Consider the following 19,732-nt stretch of genomic DNA (forward strand, 5'->3'; position numbering starts at 1 on the left):
GGGGTGAGAGGATGGGGGTGGTTATAGAATCTGTAGGAAGTCCCACAGACTTGGAATAAGGTAGTCTTCCAGGAGTCAATGCAGGTGACCTAAGCTGAGATGCCTAACAGTGTGGACAAGAAATTTGAAGAGTTCACCTCTTATAGCCAGGCAGGACCCCCAATGGAGGGAAAAGGACAACAACCTACCCACAAAACCTTAGACTTCAAATTTGTCTTATCTAAAAAAAATGCAGGAATGGAGCAGAGACTGAAGAAAAGTCCAACCAATAACCAGACCAACTCAAACCCATCCCATGACCAAGTATCATTCCCTAACATTATTAATGATACTATCATAACTGTTCTCTGAGAGGCTCTACCCATCAGCTGACTGAAACAGATACAGATACACAGAGCCAAACATTAGATGGAGGGTGGGCACATTAATGGATGAATTTGGAAAAGGATTGAAGGCTCTAAAGTAGATGTGAACCCCACAGGAAGACCAACAGAATAAACAAACCTGGAACCTTTGGAGCTCTGAGTCCAATCAAAGAACAAACACTAGTGGAACGAGGTCCAGGGCACAAATGTAGCACACAGGCAGCTTAGTCTTAATGGCTGCCTTGCCTGGCCTCAATGGGAGAGGATGGCAGAGACTTGGTATGCCAGGTGCTGCTGGAATACCCAGGCAGGCCCACCATCTCATAGAAGAACGGGATGGGGACCAGGGGTTGAGACTTTCTGAAAAAGGAGACGGGAGGGGTAGCAGCATTTGGCATATAAATAAATGAATAAATTAATAATAATAATAAAAAGTATATAAGCTACAATTGGAGTGGTAGAGAAAAGATTAGCATGACACCTGTGCAAAGATGATATGCAAATCCATAAACTCTTCATAATGTTGTAAGAACAACAAAATCTATAACAACATTGCTGGTGTAAAAGCAGCATGAGATGACTTGAAGGCATGCTCCAATTTTCATGTTCCTAAAATAATGACACATATAGGTATTTGCTTAAAATTATTGAACATTTTCAACACATGGCCAAATCGTATATACTCTAAATATGTGTTTTCTGTACCTTATTGAATGAAATAATTTCCTTTACTTAAATATTTTGCTATGTGCCCTAATAATTGAGGTACACTTGGAAGGTGTAACCTATTTACTGATTTAGCATATAATTATCGAATATGTTGCTTCTCTCCTTTTATATGTGTTTTTGTATGAATGTGTGATTTTATGTGTGTGTGTGTGATTTACGAACATCTGTGTGAATGTATATGTGTATGTGTTTTCCTATTTATGTATTTGTGGACTTATGTATGTGTTTGACTATGTTTGTGCTTATAAACTTCTTATGCAGGTGATCACAACTGTTGTGTATTCATGAATCTAACAGCTATGCTATATTCAGAAAACGGTATTCTATAGTATTTCTTCTATTGACTTTTGGTTTTTCCACCATCTTTGGTATACTTCCTGGGTTTCTTTCTTTCTTTCTTTCTTTCTTTCTTTCTTTCTTTCTTTCTTTCTTTCTTTCTTTTTTTTTTTTTTTTTTGGTTTTGCCCTGGCTGTCCTGGAACTCACTCTGTAGACTAGGCTAGCCTCCAACTCAGAAATCTGCCTGCCTCTGCCTCCCGAGTGCTGGGATTAAAGGCATGCGCCACCACCACTCAGCTTCTTCCTGGGTTTCTAAGGGGATGATACAAATGCCACATGTAAGGCTGATACGTAGCCATATTATTATCTCTTATTATTAGTGTTTTGATTAATTATGAATCTCTTCTTTGACAATCTACCACTATGAGAGTGGTCTTGTGATCATGTCCTTGGGCTGAGTCAGTTTAAAAGGATTTTTAAATACATACACCTAGGTATTTTGAAAGCAGTTTGATTATGCATCCATTTAATAAAACATCAGCAGTCAATTTTCAGAACCATGTTAAAGGTGAATCCATCACAGTTTTTAATGTGGTTTTAAAGAAATGGCCTGAGCCCTGAAGGGCTGCATGAAAAAACACTTTCCCAACTATGGGTACCTTACAGCTATTCTTTAAACATTTTTTTGAAAACTAGTAAACATACCTTACTTTCATTTTGCAATTTATTACCATACTCTACTCATAGAAGGAAGGGATTATATATTTCTGGACTGGACTAATACATTTTAGAAAATATTCTTTTGATATAAAATAACAGTTCTTCGCTGATATCTCTTGATTTCCAAGGCTACAATTTGAATAAATGTGTTTGGTATAATAGAACATGATCTCTTCAATTATCTTCCTGCAAACAATTTGCCTATTCTCAGAGAAATTAGTCCATAAAATGTTAGTCTTTCTGTTTTCTTTCTTCATTTTCTCACCATGATGTGTTATCCACACATAAGAAGTTCTATTGTCTTGATAAAATATTGACTCTCACTTGCTTTATCTTGACTTCGATAGAGTTAGTAGTATTTTTCAGCAATGGTTCAATTTTGTCCACACAATTCTGTACAGAAGCAAATGGTGCCTGCACAGGGCTCTGTGTATTAAACACATCTAGGTACCTTGAAACTCTGGAGACAAGTGCATCAGCATTCAGAGTGTGTTCTGAGACTCCCAGAAAGTAGTTGAGAAATGTCAGATGTTGGGAGACGATGCCCCTTTCTGATGGTTCACATTCTTTAGAAAAAAGTTACAAATCTTTTCTGTAGAGTTGTTTGTACATCATAATTCCACTTGATACAGTCCCAAGTGTGATATCTATTGCTGAAAAGAACAACATAGCTAACAATTTTTTTAAATTTTCTGTTCCATGTTCTCTTTAAGGAAGATCTGACACCTCCTGTACTTTTCTGAAATTGTGAACTCTCCCCTGTAGGAAGGTCCTCTTCTCAGAGTCACACACAGACATAGTGTGATTCAAAAAGCCACATAACTTCACCATAGAATATAAATAAAGTTGAATCTCCAGAGTATAGAGCTAAAGCCTCAAGCTTAGCTTCATGTGTCATTCAACAAGCAAATTATGCCCAACATTGTTCTTGTTGCCAGAGCAAAAACAAATCAGATATATGGAAAAGAACTTAGATATGAAATAAGTGAATATTGAAAATTTGAGTTTTCAACATCTGTTAAGTTGTTATGGATTAGTCGCCAGATTGTGTAATGCTTATACATCTTATTGAAAAGTATATATTCTTACTTTGTACTTTAAAAATTAAATAGGTTATTGATTTAATTAGGACAACATATACATTTATTCTTTGTGTGCTCATTTTAAGTAAGGATAAAGTTTCCATTCACTCTTTTTTGTTATATGCAACATAATATTTAGAAAGAGAGGTTGCACAGAACCAGGGAAAAATCATAAATAGTCTGAAACAAACCACCTTTATTGCATCTCTAATATTTTCAAATTTAGATTTTCTTTTTCTATGTAATAACAAGAGTAATCTTATCTTACAGACTGAGAAGTAGACAAAATATGTATAAAACAAGAATTTATTAAGTCAATGAATAAAAGCTTTTTGAATATGTTAAAATAACTAATTTAAACTTTCTGCTTTGGGCAAATGATAGAATCCTTGTAATTGGTAACGGGCCCTCGTTAGAGAGACGAGAAGAATGCTTTATGTTATAAGGCTGATAAAACATGCAGCAGGCTTGCTACTAGATGGGTAGAATAATAAATAACCAACTTATATAATTATTCTCAGTAAAAATTAGATTACTTCTGCAAATATGTTGAAAGCCTATCACCTTCAACTATGCTTGTTTTAGAAAAGACCTTGCTGTGTGGTAGACTGAATTCAGACTCATGAAAATTCTGTCTTAGTTTCCATCTCTTCTATTTTGACAAAAAATGTTTTATAAAAACAGTGCCAATTAATGTAGTACTCATATGTCACCGGTGTAGTTTCCCTTAAGGTTAATATTTTATAAACCTTTGCTCATATTCAGTCCATAAAACCTGCATTGAGAGAGTCCCATTAACTGATTTGTTGACCTTATTGGAACCAAATGTGTTTATGTGCCATTGTTCTGTCTCCGTTTCAAATCCAGCATTTTACGTTCCAGTTGCCAGGTGATTTGTAGTCTCTTCTAAGTTAAAATAAGTTCTTTATCACCATTTTAAAGAGATCTTGTCACATGTTTTGTGATTTCACTCAAGTAGAATTTGTATGCTCTGTCAGGATTTAATTGAGGTTTATTCTTGAAAATGACAAAGGACAAAAGTAACCAAATATCACTGTTGTAGTTGCCCAAGGTTATCAAAAGCCTCATGTCAACACATCTTAAGAATAGGAACAGGACAATGTCGTACTAGACAAGTTCTTCACTATGACATTTTACTTTTCCTTATGGAACTTTTAGACATTGATCATGGAATTATGTTATGGTTACACACATCCTCTCCCTCACCATTGCTCTTCTCTTGATTTTGCTTATCTCTCACAATGACTTCCTGTAGCTATTACAATATGACTTTTGTTTAGTCTTGAGTATCTATGCCCTCAGTCAGCATTAGTTATTCACTTATATTTCTCTCTATCATCAGGAACTCATAAATATTGTGTCTTATTGTGTTATGTGAGATTTCTCATATGACAAACTGATGTCAGTCCCTGGAACACACATGACGGAAAGATATTACTAATGCCCACATTTGTCTAATAATTCCACATGTGTATCTTGATGTGTGATAGCCCAAACATATACCACACACACACACACACACACACACACACACACACACACACAAAGAGTATGTGTATACACATGGCACTGAAGCTAGATCTTCCATGAGGAACCTGGCCCATCATGATGAAATGTACCCTTAAACTGTAAGACAAAAACATATTTTCCTCTTTATCATATCTTATTGGATATTTTTGTCATAGCAGTAAGAAAAAATAAAATTCAATATGTACATACATTCATATATATGTATTTATAAATATGTATTCATATTCAAAAGTATTTTAATTGCTTTCTGTAAAGAGTTGAACCAAAGATATCTAAAAAAAAATCCTTAGATATCACTTAAACACTTAATAGGAACCAAACCTTTACGCCTGGTTTCACTAATTGCCAGGTATTTGACATTTACAAAGACAATTTCACTGTTGTTATGGTAGAGAAATGTCTACCGCATACTTTTAAATTTTAGAAATGTTCGGTGAACTGAGGCACAGATAAAGAGCAATTGTTCAGATAGCTTTAATTGTCTTTCAGAAAACTCTCCAGCATAGGACCAGGAGATGAATAATAGGGATAACTATCTTTTCCAAAGTTATCCAAGGATACTGAACCAAATGACTTCCCCCTATGCATTTGCCTCTTCGTTTTGCTGATTCTGAAATCCAACTTTTGTCTATGTAATTTTTACAAAATCAAAATGAAAAGCAGAAAGAACAATATGGTAAAGAAGGTAATATGGTCTTTATAAAGAGCAGTGTTTTTGATACCATGACCTTACGGGGCTACTGGATATTGTAGAATCTGTTTGGTCATACCATCCGTGGCTCATGGACTGAAACCAGAGGCAACAACTATCAAATGAGCACAAAGTAACAGAAATGACATGTTTCAATTACACTTTTTTCAGGTGAACTATTATCCACCCCTGAGAGGTTGAAACCGGATAATTCACCTCTAAGGCAGTTCTGCCTATAATCTAGATTGGATATCTCGTATCACCACAAGAAGTGAACACATATTTTGTTCCTGGTATTCTGTTCATGAATATATTCTTTTAAGTTTTACTTGGGGTGTGGGATTAACAATCTAGGGCATGCCAGATTCCACTCTGCTCTGTTGTTCTTTCCCTCTTGGTAATCTGTTCTTGTGACCTGAGATTTCTATTATACATTAGCTCAGTTACTGGGAGAGTTCTGTGCTCAATACTCGGACAATTAACACCATATTTGAGAAGATCCTAAATGAAAAACCTACAAGCATTCTCTTAAATTAATATGAATACGTTGTAATTTCTTTTTACATTTCAAACAAGATTCAAACAAGATTGAAATCTTTCTCCTCGTCTTGTAAGCTATTTTCATTAGAATGTAAAGAAATTCTTACACCTCTGAGCAAGCTAATGGATACACATTATTTCTAGGTTTTTGCCTGAAGGTATCATGGCAAAGGAAAGAATTTGGTTTATATTTGTTTTCTCTACCACTTTAAAAAAAAAAAAAAAAGAACTAAATTATTTTCTGTATACGTATCAAGGCTCTAAAAAATTCAGATCTATTAACAATCAAGTACAAGCTAAGTGCTTTTCAAACAAAAGCATGTCGTTTATCTTAAATTAATATATACATTCTTTATTCGATAAAAGTACCAGAAAATTTGATGAATACCTGACACAGGGAAAAAGATCATAGTTACACTGCCCTCTAGCGTAACATTTTAGGTATAGCAATACAAGTGTGCAATATTTGCAATATTATTTTTATATTACACATATTCCTCTGTGTGTATGTAGTTTTCTGTGCCACAAGGAAGGTGTATGATAGATGCTATGATTTTGAATTATTTTTAATTTATTCTGAAATACAAAGGTTTCAAGACCATTGATTTTCTGATGCCAAAATCATATATAATCAAGGTCTTTCTATCTATCCCGCTGTGTCCATGGGAACAATGGAAAAATGTAATGCAAGCTACTTTCGCTTTCAGTACTGTAAGTATTAGAATTTGAATGTCCCAATCACATTGTCATTCCTGCTGGCTCTTTCTTTTTAAGCATATGCAGCTTACGAGAAGAAAGGTGATTCAGCATAGCATATTTCACATTTCCATGTCAGTAAAAAGCTTAATTTAGGTTTTTTTCTTATAGATACATCACAGAAAGTATATTTGATAACATTTCTTTATGTGGAGGATGAATACATAACAGTAAATATAGGACAATATGTGGAAAGCATGAATCTTGGCACCAGAACATAATTTTTTTCTGTTGCACATGAAATGACATTGTAAATACATAAACATGACAAAAGACTTGTGTTACATCTAATTTTTAATGCTTGCAGGTCATCCTACATTTATAGATTCCATATACATGATCAGTTGATTGGGGCATATCTCAGTAAAACCAGTTTCATTTTTTAGATTCTGTGCGATAGAACCCGATGCCACTCGTCACTATTCTTTCCCAATGAACAGGAAGAGAGTAGGACAAGATTTTCAAGTTTAGGCATCTCAGGCTTCTGTTCCAGGAATGATATTTCTGGAATACCTGTGCTTCCTACCCAGTTTCTGATATGCAGATTATGAAAGTACCAACACTACAGAGCTGGGAGAAGGAGTAAGAGAGCTAGCACATATTTCAGAAGTCATTTGACAGTATAGTAGGAGGTAACGTGTAGGCAAATGTCTTCGGGAAAGGAGACGTTTTGCTATGTAAGCACTTCAAAGCATGTATAGAAACTAGGTATGTCTGGTGATAAGGAGTCAAAACTGGCCTCAAAGAAGAGAAAGAACAAGAGGGACTATAGAAACTGAAGTCGTCTGTGGGGCCACATTATCATCCTTCAAATGCTTTCAATTGTTATGGCTCTCAAGAGCAAAAGAGGAAAGCAGCAGAATGTCACATTTAAGGGTCATAAAGAACGGAACAAGTCCTTGGGGAAAGCCCAAACGATATTATGGATAGCAAGATAGTTCCACTGATAAGAAAATGTGAAGGGACCCTTTAAATACATATGGGAGTTTTTCTTAGAGTAAGCATACACAGGAAGAGACAGGTTTTTTTTTTTTTTCTGTTTATCCAATGTAGCCAATGGAAATCAAGCACCAAAATTTATTAGGGCACTACTGCTAGAACACTGCTATATAGGCCAAATCATTATAGTTCCCAGTACTGGCTCTAGCTGTCATTGTTTAGCTAGGAGACATGATGGAGAGAACTTTTAACACTAAGATTATTGGTTTAAGTAAAGCAAAGGGAGCTATTTAAATTTCTCCCAATTACAAGAATTATTGTATTAGTTTTGTATTAGTTTAAAATTTGTTGTGTTATTTTTCTACAAACTGCATAATATATCCATGATTACACCAAATAATATATATTACTTATTTATAATATATATATATATATATATATATATATATACATATATATATAATTGAATACCTATATGCATTATATGTACATATATATGCTTAATATTTCAAAGAAGTTACGTTTGACAATAGAAATATTGCATGGAAATTAAGCTATGTGTGACAGTTTGCTAAATTTGGAACTAACATCAACATGATGTTCCCATCTAAAATTTTCTATGATAGACAAGTCCCTTGGCTGTAAAACAAGAAAATTGAGAAGTTTCACTCATTTAAGCATTTCAGAAGTACTTAAAGAACTACTGAGCATCTACATATAATTGGTTTAGTTCCAACACATTCAAATTTTTCAAGTACATAAGGAACAATGTATATCCACACATACAGGCAACGATCATGCAGCATACAATCACATACAGATATAGGATCACACGTACTCACACGGACACTCACACACACTCAGGTGTATAACACATACAGCTGAATGGCACTTCTGTTGGACTATCAGGCCAAAGTTTGCAGTGCATTGTTTTTTAATTGAACTCAGTGTTTAGAATTTTAATTTTACTTAATTAAAGCAGGCATTTCTTACTCAACGTCCAAAATAAACTTAGTATGAGGTTTGTTTTCTACCTTTTATCCCAATTCTAAAATAAGCCTTAAATGAGATCAATTAAAATGTCTAAAATGTCATTACCACAGACCCATGTGGTATTTTTTTGTTTGTTTCAGACTTGAGACCCATGGATTCTTTTGCCTGGTGCCCTCTATAATGCCCTACCCTGTGTCTGGCTGACCATGCTGACTTAGTAAAAGAAAACGGTCAAAATTCAAGCTTCTGTGGGATTTAAAAGCACTGTCTTTTAAAGCTAAGGAATAAATTATTCCTAACAGAAGTTACTATTGCTTATCTCATAATTTTAAAATGCCAGTTATGGGAATGGAAGCTGGGAGTTCAGCTGTAGAAAGTGTATCTGTGAAGAGATAGTTCAACCTAGAAGTCCAGCTATCTGGCTGTTTTCCCTGTTGGTTTCTTATGGATGGCTTAATTGTCAAAGACGATGGCATTATCTGCTCCTGCAATTTGTTGTTGTACTTGGAAGCTTCACCCAAAAGGATGCTCTGCTATGCCCAGGCCTCTAGCTGGGAATTCTAGATGACTGACTCAGAGGGACCTCCTCGGTTAATTTTTGCTGCATGCTTTAGCATACTCTCCCCAACCAGTTTTTATGGACTGTAATCTCTGCTAAATGTTGAGTACCAAATTTGATACTACTTTTTCATATTCATATTCAATTGCAGGCCTTTTATGATACTCTTGAGGTTTAACTAATACACAGAGACATCTTTGTAGTTTAAAGCTGTTGGTTCTTCGATGGGCAGTCTCTCAACTAACAACTAACTTATTTCGACTTTTCTGCAGGTTCTGTCTCTCCATATTTGTGGCTCATCCCAATATCATAAGCTTATTTTTTTCTGTCACTGACTGCTTCCAGCTCCACCTGCTTCCTCTTCTTCTCCTCCATTGTCTTTCTGCATGTCTGTGGCTCAGCCTACCTGGAAATTCAGCCCCTATACTTTCTACCCAGCTCTGGCTTCCAGAGCTACAAAAAGCTACATTTCTTACTAACCTACTAGGTTAGGGAAGGTCATCTTCCTCATGGCAGCTTGCCTTACTTACAGGTGAGGAAGTGACATTTACATACTCGGACAGCAGGTGCTACTGGCTCCAAATAATAATTGAAAACTCTTTTCTAGCCAGAATATACAATGTTTGAGGGTCGCTCCAACAATCATCACCTTATATTTTCTTGTTGGGTGCCGACTTTTAGCAGAAAGCGGCTAACAGCTTTGCAGCCATCTTGAGCCATATACCCTGACATGAGACTTGGATTACAATAGCCTACAACAGCTGAGCACACTCTGATAATCTTGGTTTAGATACCTTGGGTGTGTGAGATTAAAGGTGTGTGAGACTAAAGGTGTGTAACTTAAGAGTGTGACTTAGAAGTGTAGAGATCAGATTTAGAGACAAGACCTAAGGGCATGATTAAAGGTGTGACCAAAAGGCATGGCTTAGAAGTGAGACATATAAAAGGCAGAGGCAGACAGTAGAGAATCAGACTCTTTAGATACACTCTTTAGAGAGACTCTTTAGAGAGTACAGCTAGACTTGGGACTTGGACTAGGAAGAGAGACTGAAGAATAAACAGGATTGAATCGCACTCTGTCTGGTCTCCATTCTTCGAGGCTGTCCTCACTCTCTCTCTTGCTGAACCCCGACCCACGTACCTGAGCGGCAGATTGGGCCGGGATTCAATGGCCGCCAAATGCGGGGCAGCCCGTGCCTCAACATTTTGCTCGCGCTGCGACATATTTTTGCCGCCCTAACATGGGGCTAGTGCGGTTCCCAACATTTTCTGCTTGTTATTATCTTACTGTCTCTTGCTACATAGTAAATTCTCTCACTTATACCTGAAAGCATAGTTATTGTAGGTCATTCTCTGGACCATACCTAGCAAGGAATTACAGCTTTTATCTACTGCCATTTCTTCTGAAATACCCAAAAGGATTTGAAAATCCTCCATTAGTGAAAATGCAAATGTCTGCCACCTACTCTTTGATGTCCATTTGTCACAGTTACATTTTGTTTAAAACCTATGTCTACTGCTTGACGCTTTTGGTTTTAACATATCCTAGCCACAGATGACTCTGCCCAAACTGTGAATACCTAGCCACACTTTAGGAAAATGGTTTTTTGACTAAATGATACTACCCTAAGATGATGCCACACATTATAATCAAGAAGGAATAAATATAGGAAAAGAAAAAAATATTGAAGAGAGCAAACCAACTAAAGAAACCAGTTAAGCCAGAGCAACACGGATGAGCAAATTCAGGTTAGAGAAATAAGGAGGGTCTGGACCACACAAGCCCTGTGAGAATGATGGTAAAAATTTTAGGGTTTGTTATGTATGAAACTAAAGAAGACATGTGATTTTTCTGGCTCTCAGAAGATGACTTGTATATTGTTTGGGTGGTAATTGGAATGTACAAAGTACCAGAGGTCACACTGAATCACAGACATCTTTTGAGAATGCAGAATTGTTGAGAGTAGACTTGGTAATGAGATCTCCATAGTTTATTGTAGAATATATTGTTCACATTCTGGTTTAGAATTTATGCTGGAACAAGAGGTGTCATATTTTCTGAGGAGATACAGCAGCTACACAGTAGATGAAAAAAAATAATGATACACTTTTGGTGTTTCAACACGAGCAAGTGATGTATGACCCCATCAATTTATGGGCAGAAACATACACAAAGGACAAGATGCAGGAGAACTAAATATGAATTTATTGTAGAATTTCCAGCTTTTCATGCACATCAGACACCAGAATGATATGTTAAATGGAAAGATGCACCAATCCATCTGGAAGTGAAAGTAGGAGAGAATTTGAGTAAAAATGAATTTACATAGGAAAACGTTACATGAATGGAAAAGACAAACAAAGGTTGTAATTTGGCTAATAATACCACTGTTGGAGAATGGATCAACATATCAAGGATTTAATTATAAAGGTTTGGGTCCAGAAGACATAACCCAACCCACAAAAAAGAGAGTAATCTGTGACAATGTAGTAAGAATGCATTCAGAGATTAAAATTTCCTAAAAGAACAATTTTGAAGCTGCCCATCAAATCTCTGACAATAGACCAAAGTAGCATTTGGTTTGTTTGTTTTAAAAACAATCTCACCACAGCTTGATATAGTACTGAAGGACTTAGTTTACATAGACTAAGGCCTGAGTTTTAGCCAAACAGCACAAAAATAAAGTAAATGAATGAATCTCTTTCTAAAAGCTTAGTAATGTAAATCCAAGTAAGACCAAAAAAGAACTAGAAAAGAAAAAAAAAACTGAGAAACAGAGAATATCCGTTGTGTTTTCAAGGACTTTAGCAGGAAAGGAGAAGAGAGAAATGAAGCTGAACTTAAGAGAGTAGAAGTGTCAAAGGAAAATTTATTTATCTTTCATTTATTATGCTTTTAAGAGACTACAACAACCACCCAAGCTCATTATTACAGCACTCTTCACATGGTCCTTGTTATATTTATGTGGGTAGATTTAGCTATATAAGTATATAGGACACATAATTACTTCATTCTCTCAACACTTACATTACATTAACAGCAGCACCTGCTTTGTTGGAATTTCCATTTAGGACTCTGTCTCTCAAGGTAGGTGGAATTTTATTAATCTTTCTGAATCAGTGTCTAGGAAGTTGCTGGCACAGAATGACTACTAAATTTTGACTGAATGAATAACTCATTAGTAGGGTCCAGAATAATATACTCTGCAAAAGTTTGAGAAGCCTTGTGATGACTGAAATGTCCAAAGTAACACAGAACAAGTAACAGCAATCAAGAACATTGAACAAATCAACAAAGTAACAGCAGTCAAGAACATTGAAGAGAGGAAGGAATTCCCTTCCTAAGGAGTCAAAAATACATGTACTCTCCAAGCAAAGCAGAAGACAGCACTGCCAACATAATCTTAGCAGCCCTGGAATCATTAATGTTGCTCTTATTCCTTTTATTGAAGCATAAGACAGAGAACAAAAGTCACAAATATAAACAGAAAAAATTCAGCTCACATTTCCCCCAATATGATATTTGCAGCATCTAAAATTTACAACAGCTGTTTTCACCAATGTACAGTATTAAATTAATAGTTCTAAGTCATCCTACCTGAGAGACTTAATAATATATATTTCTTATCATTTTATTTACATATCCAAGATAATTCATTGTGTGTATAGGGGGGGTTGTGGATAGGGACTAGGAGGATGTTTTATACACTATTTAAAAATACATGTAAATAGTTTTAATGAAAAAAGCATCTTTTCAATTGCCTTTTAAAATTGAGTGTTTGGTTCAATTCATTACACTTTCCTTCTGCTACTGAATCTCTAACATCTTTCTCATTCCAATGTCAACATAACTGTCAGGGGTCTTATTCACACTCAGTTGAAATGTGATGTCAATGGTATTCTGAAATTACTGTATATATGGATCTTTTAAATTTATGGACCATTTGGAATAGAAACAACCTCTGCAAATCCATCCAACCATCTACTAAGTAGGTCCTAGTCAGTATAATTCCGAAGCTTGGATTTTTCATTTTTAGTCCTTTAAGATCCAAATTCTGATTTTGCTGCCTAATGTGAATATTCCAAATTTATTCAACCATGAGAAAACATAGGATCATATCTTCCCATATATGCCTGTCCTTCTATAAAATGAAATAGTGAAATGAACATAACTAAGGGAATCCTCTTGAATGTTTGCAGAGTAGCAGACGCAAATGATGTTTCAGCTCTTTAAGGTGCAGAGACACTTACAAACATCCCAGAGTGAGTAGGAATTTTGTTCTCAATGTTGGGCATTATTTTTAATATAACCAAAAAGAATGAATTAACAAGATCAGTCACTTGGCTATGCATTAACACTACACATATGTTTTGGTACATGAAATTCTCACATGTTTCTTAAGGCATATGTTAATTAATCTGTTTTAGTAGCTGATTTTTAATTGGTCATTTCTATTTTATCTTCCAAAACTGTGTACTTCTTAAAGGACTATTCCCTGTGTGCCTTATAATTTGTCGAGCCAAACAAAATTCTACTTCGATGTATAACTATTCATATCAATAAAGTATTACCAATATGTTGTGAGAGATATTTAAAATGGTGGCATGAGACGCCAGATTGGGAGATGGCTCTGCCAATCTTCCATGCTGTCTTCACAAGGCAGAGCTTAGCCCAGACCATCCCACCATCCATGTGGGCTAGGTACAAATGAGACTCTAATGCTTAGATTATCCAAAGGCTTTATATGTTTGGTAATGCTCAATAGATGCCCACACAATCAGAGGTGAAACCTAATACCCAAACTCTCTCTCTCTCTCTCTCTCTCTCTCTCTCTCTCTCTGTCTCTCTCTCTCCTAGCTCCTCCTCTTCCTTCTCCTCTTCCTCTCTTTACTCCTCCTGTTCCTCTCCTTACTCCTCCCACCTTAGCTCCTCCCAACTTGCTGGAAAAATATCCTGTTACAATATTTCTACAGATTTCTGCTACAGATTTCTATTGCTGAATCAATTTTTGTTATAAAGAAAAATATATCAAAGAGAAATAACCACTTTGATACCTTGTATGAAAGCATAAAAAATGTATTTGAATGCAAATGGTCAGGTTGAATATAATCTAATTTGCTTTTTTAAAGGTCTCTGAATTGGGTCATGAAAATTAATATCCCCTGGAAATGAAAACATCCAAGCATCTCAGTGTTCTTCGATTTTGGGAAATATTCTCTCTTCCAATGGGCGCATTGGTTTTCAGGTGAACTCCTTCCTCCCATGTGTTCATTGTTCACAGACTCTGAGATGAGCAACACAAAGCAACCCCTTTAGACTTTGGGAATAACCAACACTAGACTCAAGCGTTTTCCTCTAATGCCCACTCAAACTGCTTAAATAAACTACATCTCTTCATTTGAAATCATAAGATGCCATCTTCAAGATTTTATCTTATTGCTAAAATTTTGGCAAAACATAGAGCACATTATACATGCCATTTGAAGCTTTTGGGTGAATTTCTTTACAAAATTATACATAAATACATATACATACATATATATGTATATACACACACACACATATATATGTATACACTATAATTTAATATTAGTTTACCAATTTTAGATTTAGATTTTGTGTTTTGAAATTATTCATTCATTTACTCATTTACTTACTTAAAGAGTCCATGTTTTCTATTGAAGTCGTTCTTTGAAATAATTGAAAATACTATTTCCTTTACATAATCAAAACATTTAAATCCTCTTCAAATTTTCAGTTATTAGAAATAAGAGAAGGTAAAGGCAGAGGCTGCAGAAGAGAATGAGACTAATAAAATACTTCATTTACATATTTGGTATTGTCCAAAACAAAGTTACTCAAGAAAACATTTAATTATTTTCATCTTTTTCATGGTCTATAATTTTTAGAATTTATTCTGAGGAAATTTTACCCAGGGTATAATTCTGTAGAACTTAGTTAATAAAAATCAATAAATAAAATGCTTGGAGATACACTAGAAATAGTTGGAGGAAATAGAACATTAAATTATGTCTGGTTTCCATTTCTTTCCACAGAGTTTAGTGTTTATGTAGAAGGATTAACTTCATCTCAGAAATGATTGCCAGGGTAAAATTAGATTAATCATATTTGAAAGAGTAAGAAGAAAAGTAACAACTAAATTTAACAGCACATTTCCACTTATATAAACGTGCTTGGTACTAATTTTAATAACAGAATACCTCACAGGGACATTACACAAAAGGAGATGACAGCATCTATGCAAACATGTCAGATAAAAGAGCTGTGTTTTATAAAGTTTTATTTGGACATCAGTAGAAGTATTCTGGTTTTTCAAGACAAGAAGTACCTGCATTGCTTATGTCCATATATTACTGAATATGATCCCTCAGCTATGGTTTTAGCAAGTTATTTGGGTAAATCCACCTTTGGAAATTAAAATAAGATAATCATATCCCATGGCTCTTAGATTTAAAATTTTACCTTCAGACATGAGGAGAAATGAAAACTTCTCTTAAGAAATATTTTCCTCTGAATATTTTCTTTTTAGTTGTATCTCATAGAAGCTTAGAATTAATTTCTTATTTTAAGTTGTCTCTACCTACCTCATATCAGCCTCCTTGTTTTATCTTCAGAGTTGCTCCTTAACTTCATATTCAAAACTTTCATGCTCATGTGCACATTCATGTGAATGCACCTGTGCATGCACAAACGCACACACACATGAATGTGGATGCATATGCATTGTCACATTCACTAATAATTGATAAGTTCTCCATGTCAAGCTAAGTGCCCACTTACAAACACTATTAGTTTGACTTTCACATACTCTAAGTACTTGACATTACAAAGAGTATAAAAACACAATAATAATAAATTTGAGTAAAGTGAACATTTCAGCTCAAACCTTTTTATACTGAGAATGGAAGAGCCCATCATGATAGCTGTTTTTCTTGTTTTTCCTTTCTGAACTCTGTGAATAAGTAAGTACCTTCAAAAGACCACAACTTTGATGTGTTATTGTTATCAAGTCACATGATGAATAGAGTCATGAAGAGGTTTTTTTTGTTTTGTTTTATAGTATTTTATTTTATAAATGCTGCTAACATATTGATTATGGGTAAAATTAACTTGTAGTTTTGAATTTTTGTTGAGTTTATACCAAATGATGTTCAACATTGAAAGTTTCTCTGATTCCTTATAAACCACTTACCATTATTTTCTTCAGTCCATGGACAGCAGCTTGTGAATTCATAGGCTCTTTGGAAGGAAAGTACATCATTTATAGCCCTCTGCCAAATCTGTAATGTAATCATAATACTTTGTAGTTGAGGTCCCTTTTTTAAAAAATAGATATAAAATCTTTAATAAACTACAGAAAGTCTTGTTATTAGAAGTCAAAAAGAGTTTAAGCAAATGGCTACTTAAATGAAGATGCAATTCCAGTTAAATATGTAGTTATGGTCTTATGCTATAGTAACCAATGGTTTTCTGAACCAGAGAAATTAGATTGTAATAACAATTAATGCCTGAAAGTACTTATTTCTGAAAGGGCTTGCCCCAGTGTGTTACCATCTGGTGGGCATTTGGGGCTAGAATTAGTAACTAGGTATTGAGTGCATCAAAGCTCTTCATTAATGCTCACACTTCATTATGTACACAAACACACACACATACATATGTATATGTATGTATATACAAATAATGTATATGTAATATATATTGCATTCATTACACACACACACACACACACACACACATATATCATGTGTTTTAAAGAAAGTACTATTTTGAAAATGAGAACATCAGGTATACTGCTTTCTTTGTTTCTGCTTGTTTCTGCGTTATTCTTTAAAGATAATATTTCTCACTAAGTCTGAAACTTGTTTAGAAGCTTCAGAGATGCCCCTATCAATGGGTAGTGTTATAATGTACCTGCAGGTATATCTGGCTCTTCCTGTCAATATTGCCATCTGAATTTATGTTCTCATGTTTTCATAACAAGCTCTCTTAACCAGTGAGATATCTCACCACTTCCTAGAGTCTACCCTTTTATAAAAGAACTAAGATAATTTAAGCAAAAAAGAACTCACACTATTAAATTGTGTTTCTATAGAAAATCAACCCCATATTTTCAAGGCCAAAATAGAACAAAATCAACTCCCTAGAGTGATCCAGTTGTTTTCCTAATGCATGTCATGATGCCAGCATGCCACACTGACCTTTCTTACTTACATTTGCAGTTCTTGTATGAAAAGGTCAAACCATGCCCCTGTTATGGACCAATTATACATTACAGGTAACAGAGTAGGATTGACAAGCTAAGAGAAATGGTTGCTGTCTCTACTTCTAGCTTAGGAAGGATAGAAACTGTTCAGTGATTAATAAAGCCCCAATGGGAAGATGTTACGTGGATTCACAACTTTAAAGTAACTTAATTTTGTGTAGTAAACACTATAGTGCAAAATACCCACACAGGCCATCTACCTGTGCTCCTGAGGACCTAGTCTTGTGTTTATTAACATGCTTACCTGCAATCTTAATTTTATACCTTTAGGGAAAATAGTGGTCATCTATTTTCAGTTTTAATTTCAAGAATGGTATTACTCTGAAAAGCATCTAATCTCCACACTTCCAAGAACAAAATACTAAAAGAATACAAAACATATGTGAAACCAAAACAGAGTCAAGTTTGTCTACCTTTCTGTCTTGAATACAGAACACAGAAGAATACTCATAAATATGAAAACATAATGTTTGTTCTTAGCAATGATTATATATCATTGGCATGTATTCATTGTTTTTTTTATTAAAACTACAAATTCTGAGGCTTTGTTTTTTAGAGCTGCAATTTAAGGATCAGAGTACTGTCTGAATCATCTTTATAATTTTATAGTTTTCTGAATGATTTTGAAGCATGTCTACATTAAACAACTTCTGGATGAGAAACCAAGAAACAGAGGAGCTTTCCACTGACAGGGACATGTGCCACCATTTCCAAGGCTTCTTTTGGAATAATGTATCATCATGGCAATGTGAAATTGTTACAAGTACAGAAGAGAATGACAGCAATGAGATTACCAAAACAAATATGCAATTCCAAATAACTGGCATTGAGTGCTAATACCCTAAGTAGATAACATGTAAAGGAAGATGGAAAACGTGACAGAAGGGTCTGAGTAAACCTGTTGTAGTTTTAAGTATAAACTAGACACAGCTTCATTTGTCATGCTTTGCTTCAAAGCAGAATGTAGATGTTGACAGGAAGGTATTTTTGGATGTCACTAATATAAGCATTGGTAAATATTTGACTTGTTTTTTTCTGAAAAAAAAAACACTATGAGGGGAGAAATAATGTCAGAGTAATAATGCATTTTATAGCTAAACTGCACCATTTGACTGCACATGCTATTCATCTGTCCTGAAGACTTTGGAGCAGCCTGGTTTAACCATGAGATCTCTTAATCCAACATCTAGTAGTGAAGCTTTTCATGGATACTTCCTATTACTTTATTTTCACTGGAGAAATATTTATACACTACTGAACAATTATTTGCTTCTCCTATTCATGGAAAGTTCTCCTTGAACTTAAAAATAGCAGTTTCTACCCTAAGATACCTAGACAGCATTGACAGCAATAAGTGTCTATTCATGCTGCATACAGGTTTCAGCTTCTGTAGTAATTACTTTTCTACTGGTGCAATAAAACACTATGACAATGACAAATACAGATGAAAGGATTTATTTGGGGCTTAAGTTTCCAAAGGAAGGGATAAGGTTCCATGACCATTGTTATGTGTAATCAAGGCAGCAAGCACTAGACATGAAGACAAGTCCAGCACCAGAGAGCTCATATTTTGATCTAACATCAGGAAGCAGAGGTAGTTGGTGGGTGGGGGAGAGATAGAGAGAGATAGAGATAAGAGAGACAGAGAGAGACAGAGAGAAACAGAGAGAAAACAACCTAAAATATCACTTTTGAAACCTCAAAGCCTATACTTCTCCCAGAAAGGTGACACCTCCTAAATCTCCCCAAACATTTACCAAGTGACAGCTATTCAAGTTCAAGAAATTATTGGAGCATCTTAGCCAAAGTTTCGATCTCTAAAAATAAATATTATGGCACAATACCATGTGGACAGAGACCCAGAACTGTGCAAATCTGAGGGATGGTTCAAAACTCTTGAAATTTCTTTAGTTCAGTTATCTGTATAACATTAGTCAAACATATCCATTCTCTGTGAGGAATCACTTGCTTGGCTTATCCATTCTAAAACTAAAATATTCATTTTTTTAGGAAATTTATAAATGCATACTCAGGTTCTCCTATTGATAAGTCATTCATAATACTTATGTTCAAAGCAACCAACCCAAGTGCAGCATATAAAACATGATTTTGAAGGGGATGGTTCACATATAACATGAAGCAGCTAAAATTTCATTGCATTGCCCACTGGCTTTGTAGACGCCAGTCTCACATGCTGTGAACCTTTGGGAACTTTTGATGACTTCTACTGCAGCCCTCTAT

General features: G+C 35.0%; 1 non-coding gene across 1 annotated transcript; it reads left to right on the top strand.

Annotated features, from left to right (window-relative positions):
- The first annotated feature begins 786 nt into the window (after positions 1-786).
- Positions 787-891, top strand: LOC143437199 (U6 spliceosomal RNA). The gene has a single exon (XR_013106812.1). It is a non-coding gene; the product is annotated as a U6 spliceosomal RNA (small nuclear RNA).
- The last annotated feature ends 18,841 nt before the right edge of the window (positions 892-19,732 follow it).

Source organism: Arvicanthis niloticus, chromosome 23 (assembly GCF_011762505.2).
Source record: "Arvicanthis niloticus isolate mArvNil1 chromosome 23, mArvNil1.pat.X, whole genome shotgun sequence".
NCBI classification, from domain to species: domain Eukaryota; kingdom Metazoa; phylum Chordata; class Mammalia; order Rodentia; family Muridae; genus Arvicanthis; species Arvicanthis niloticus.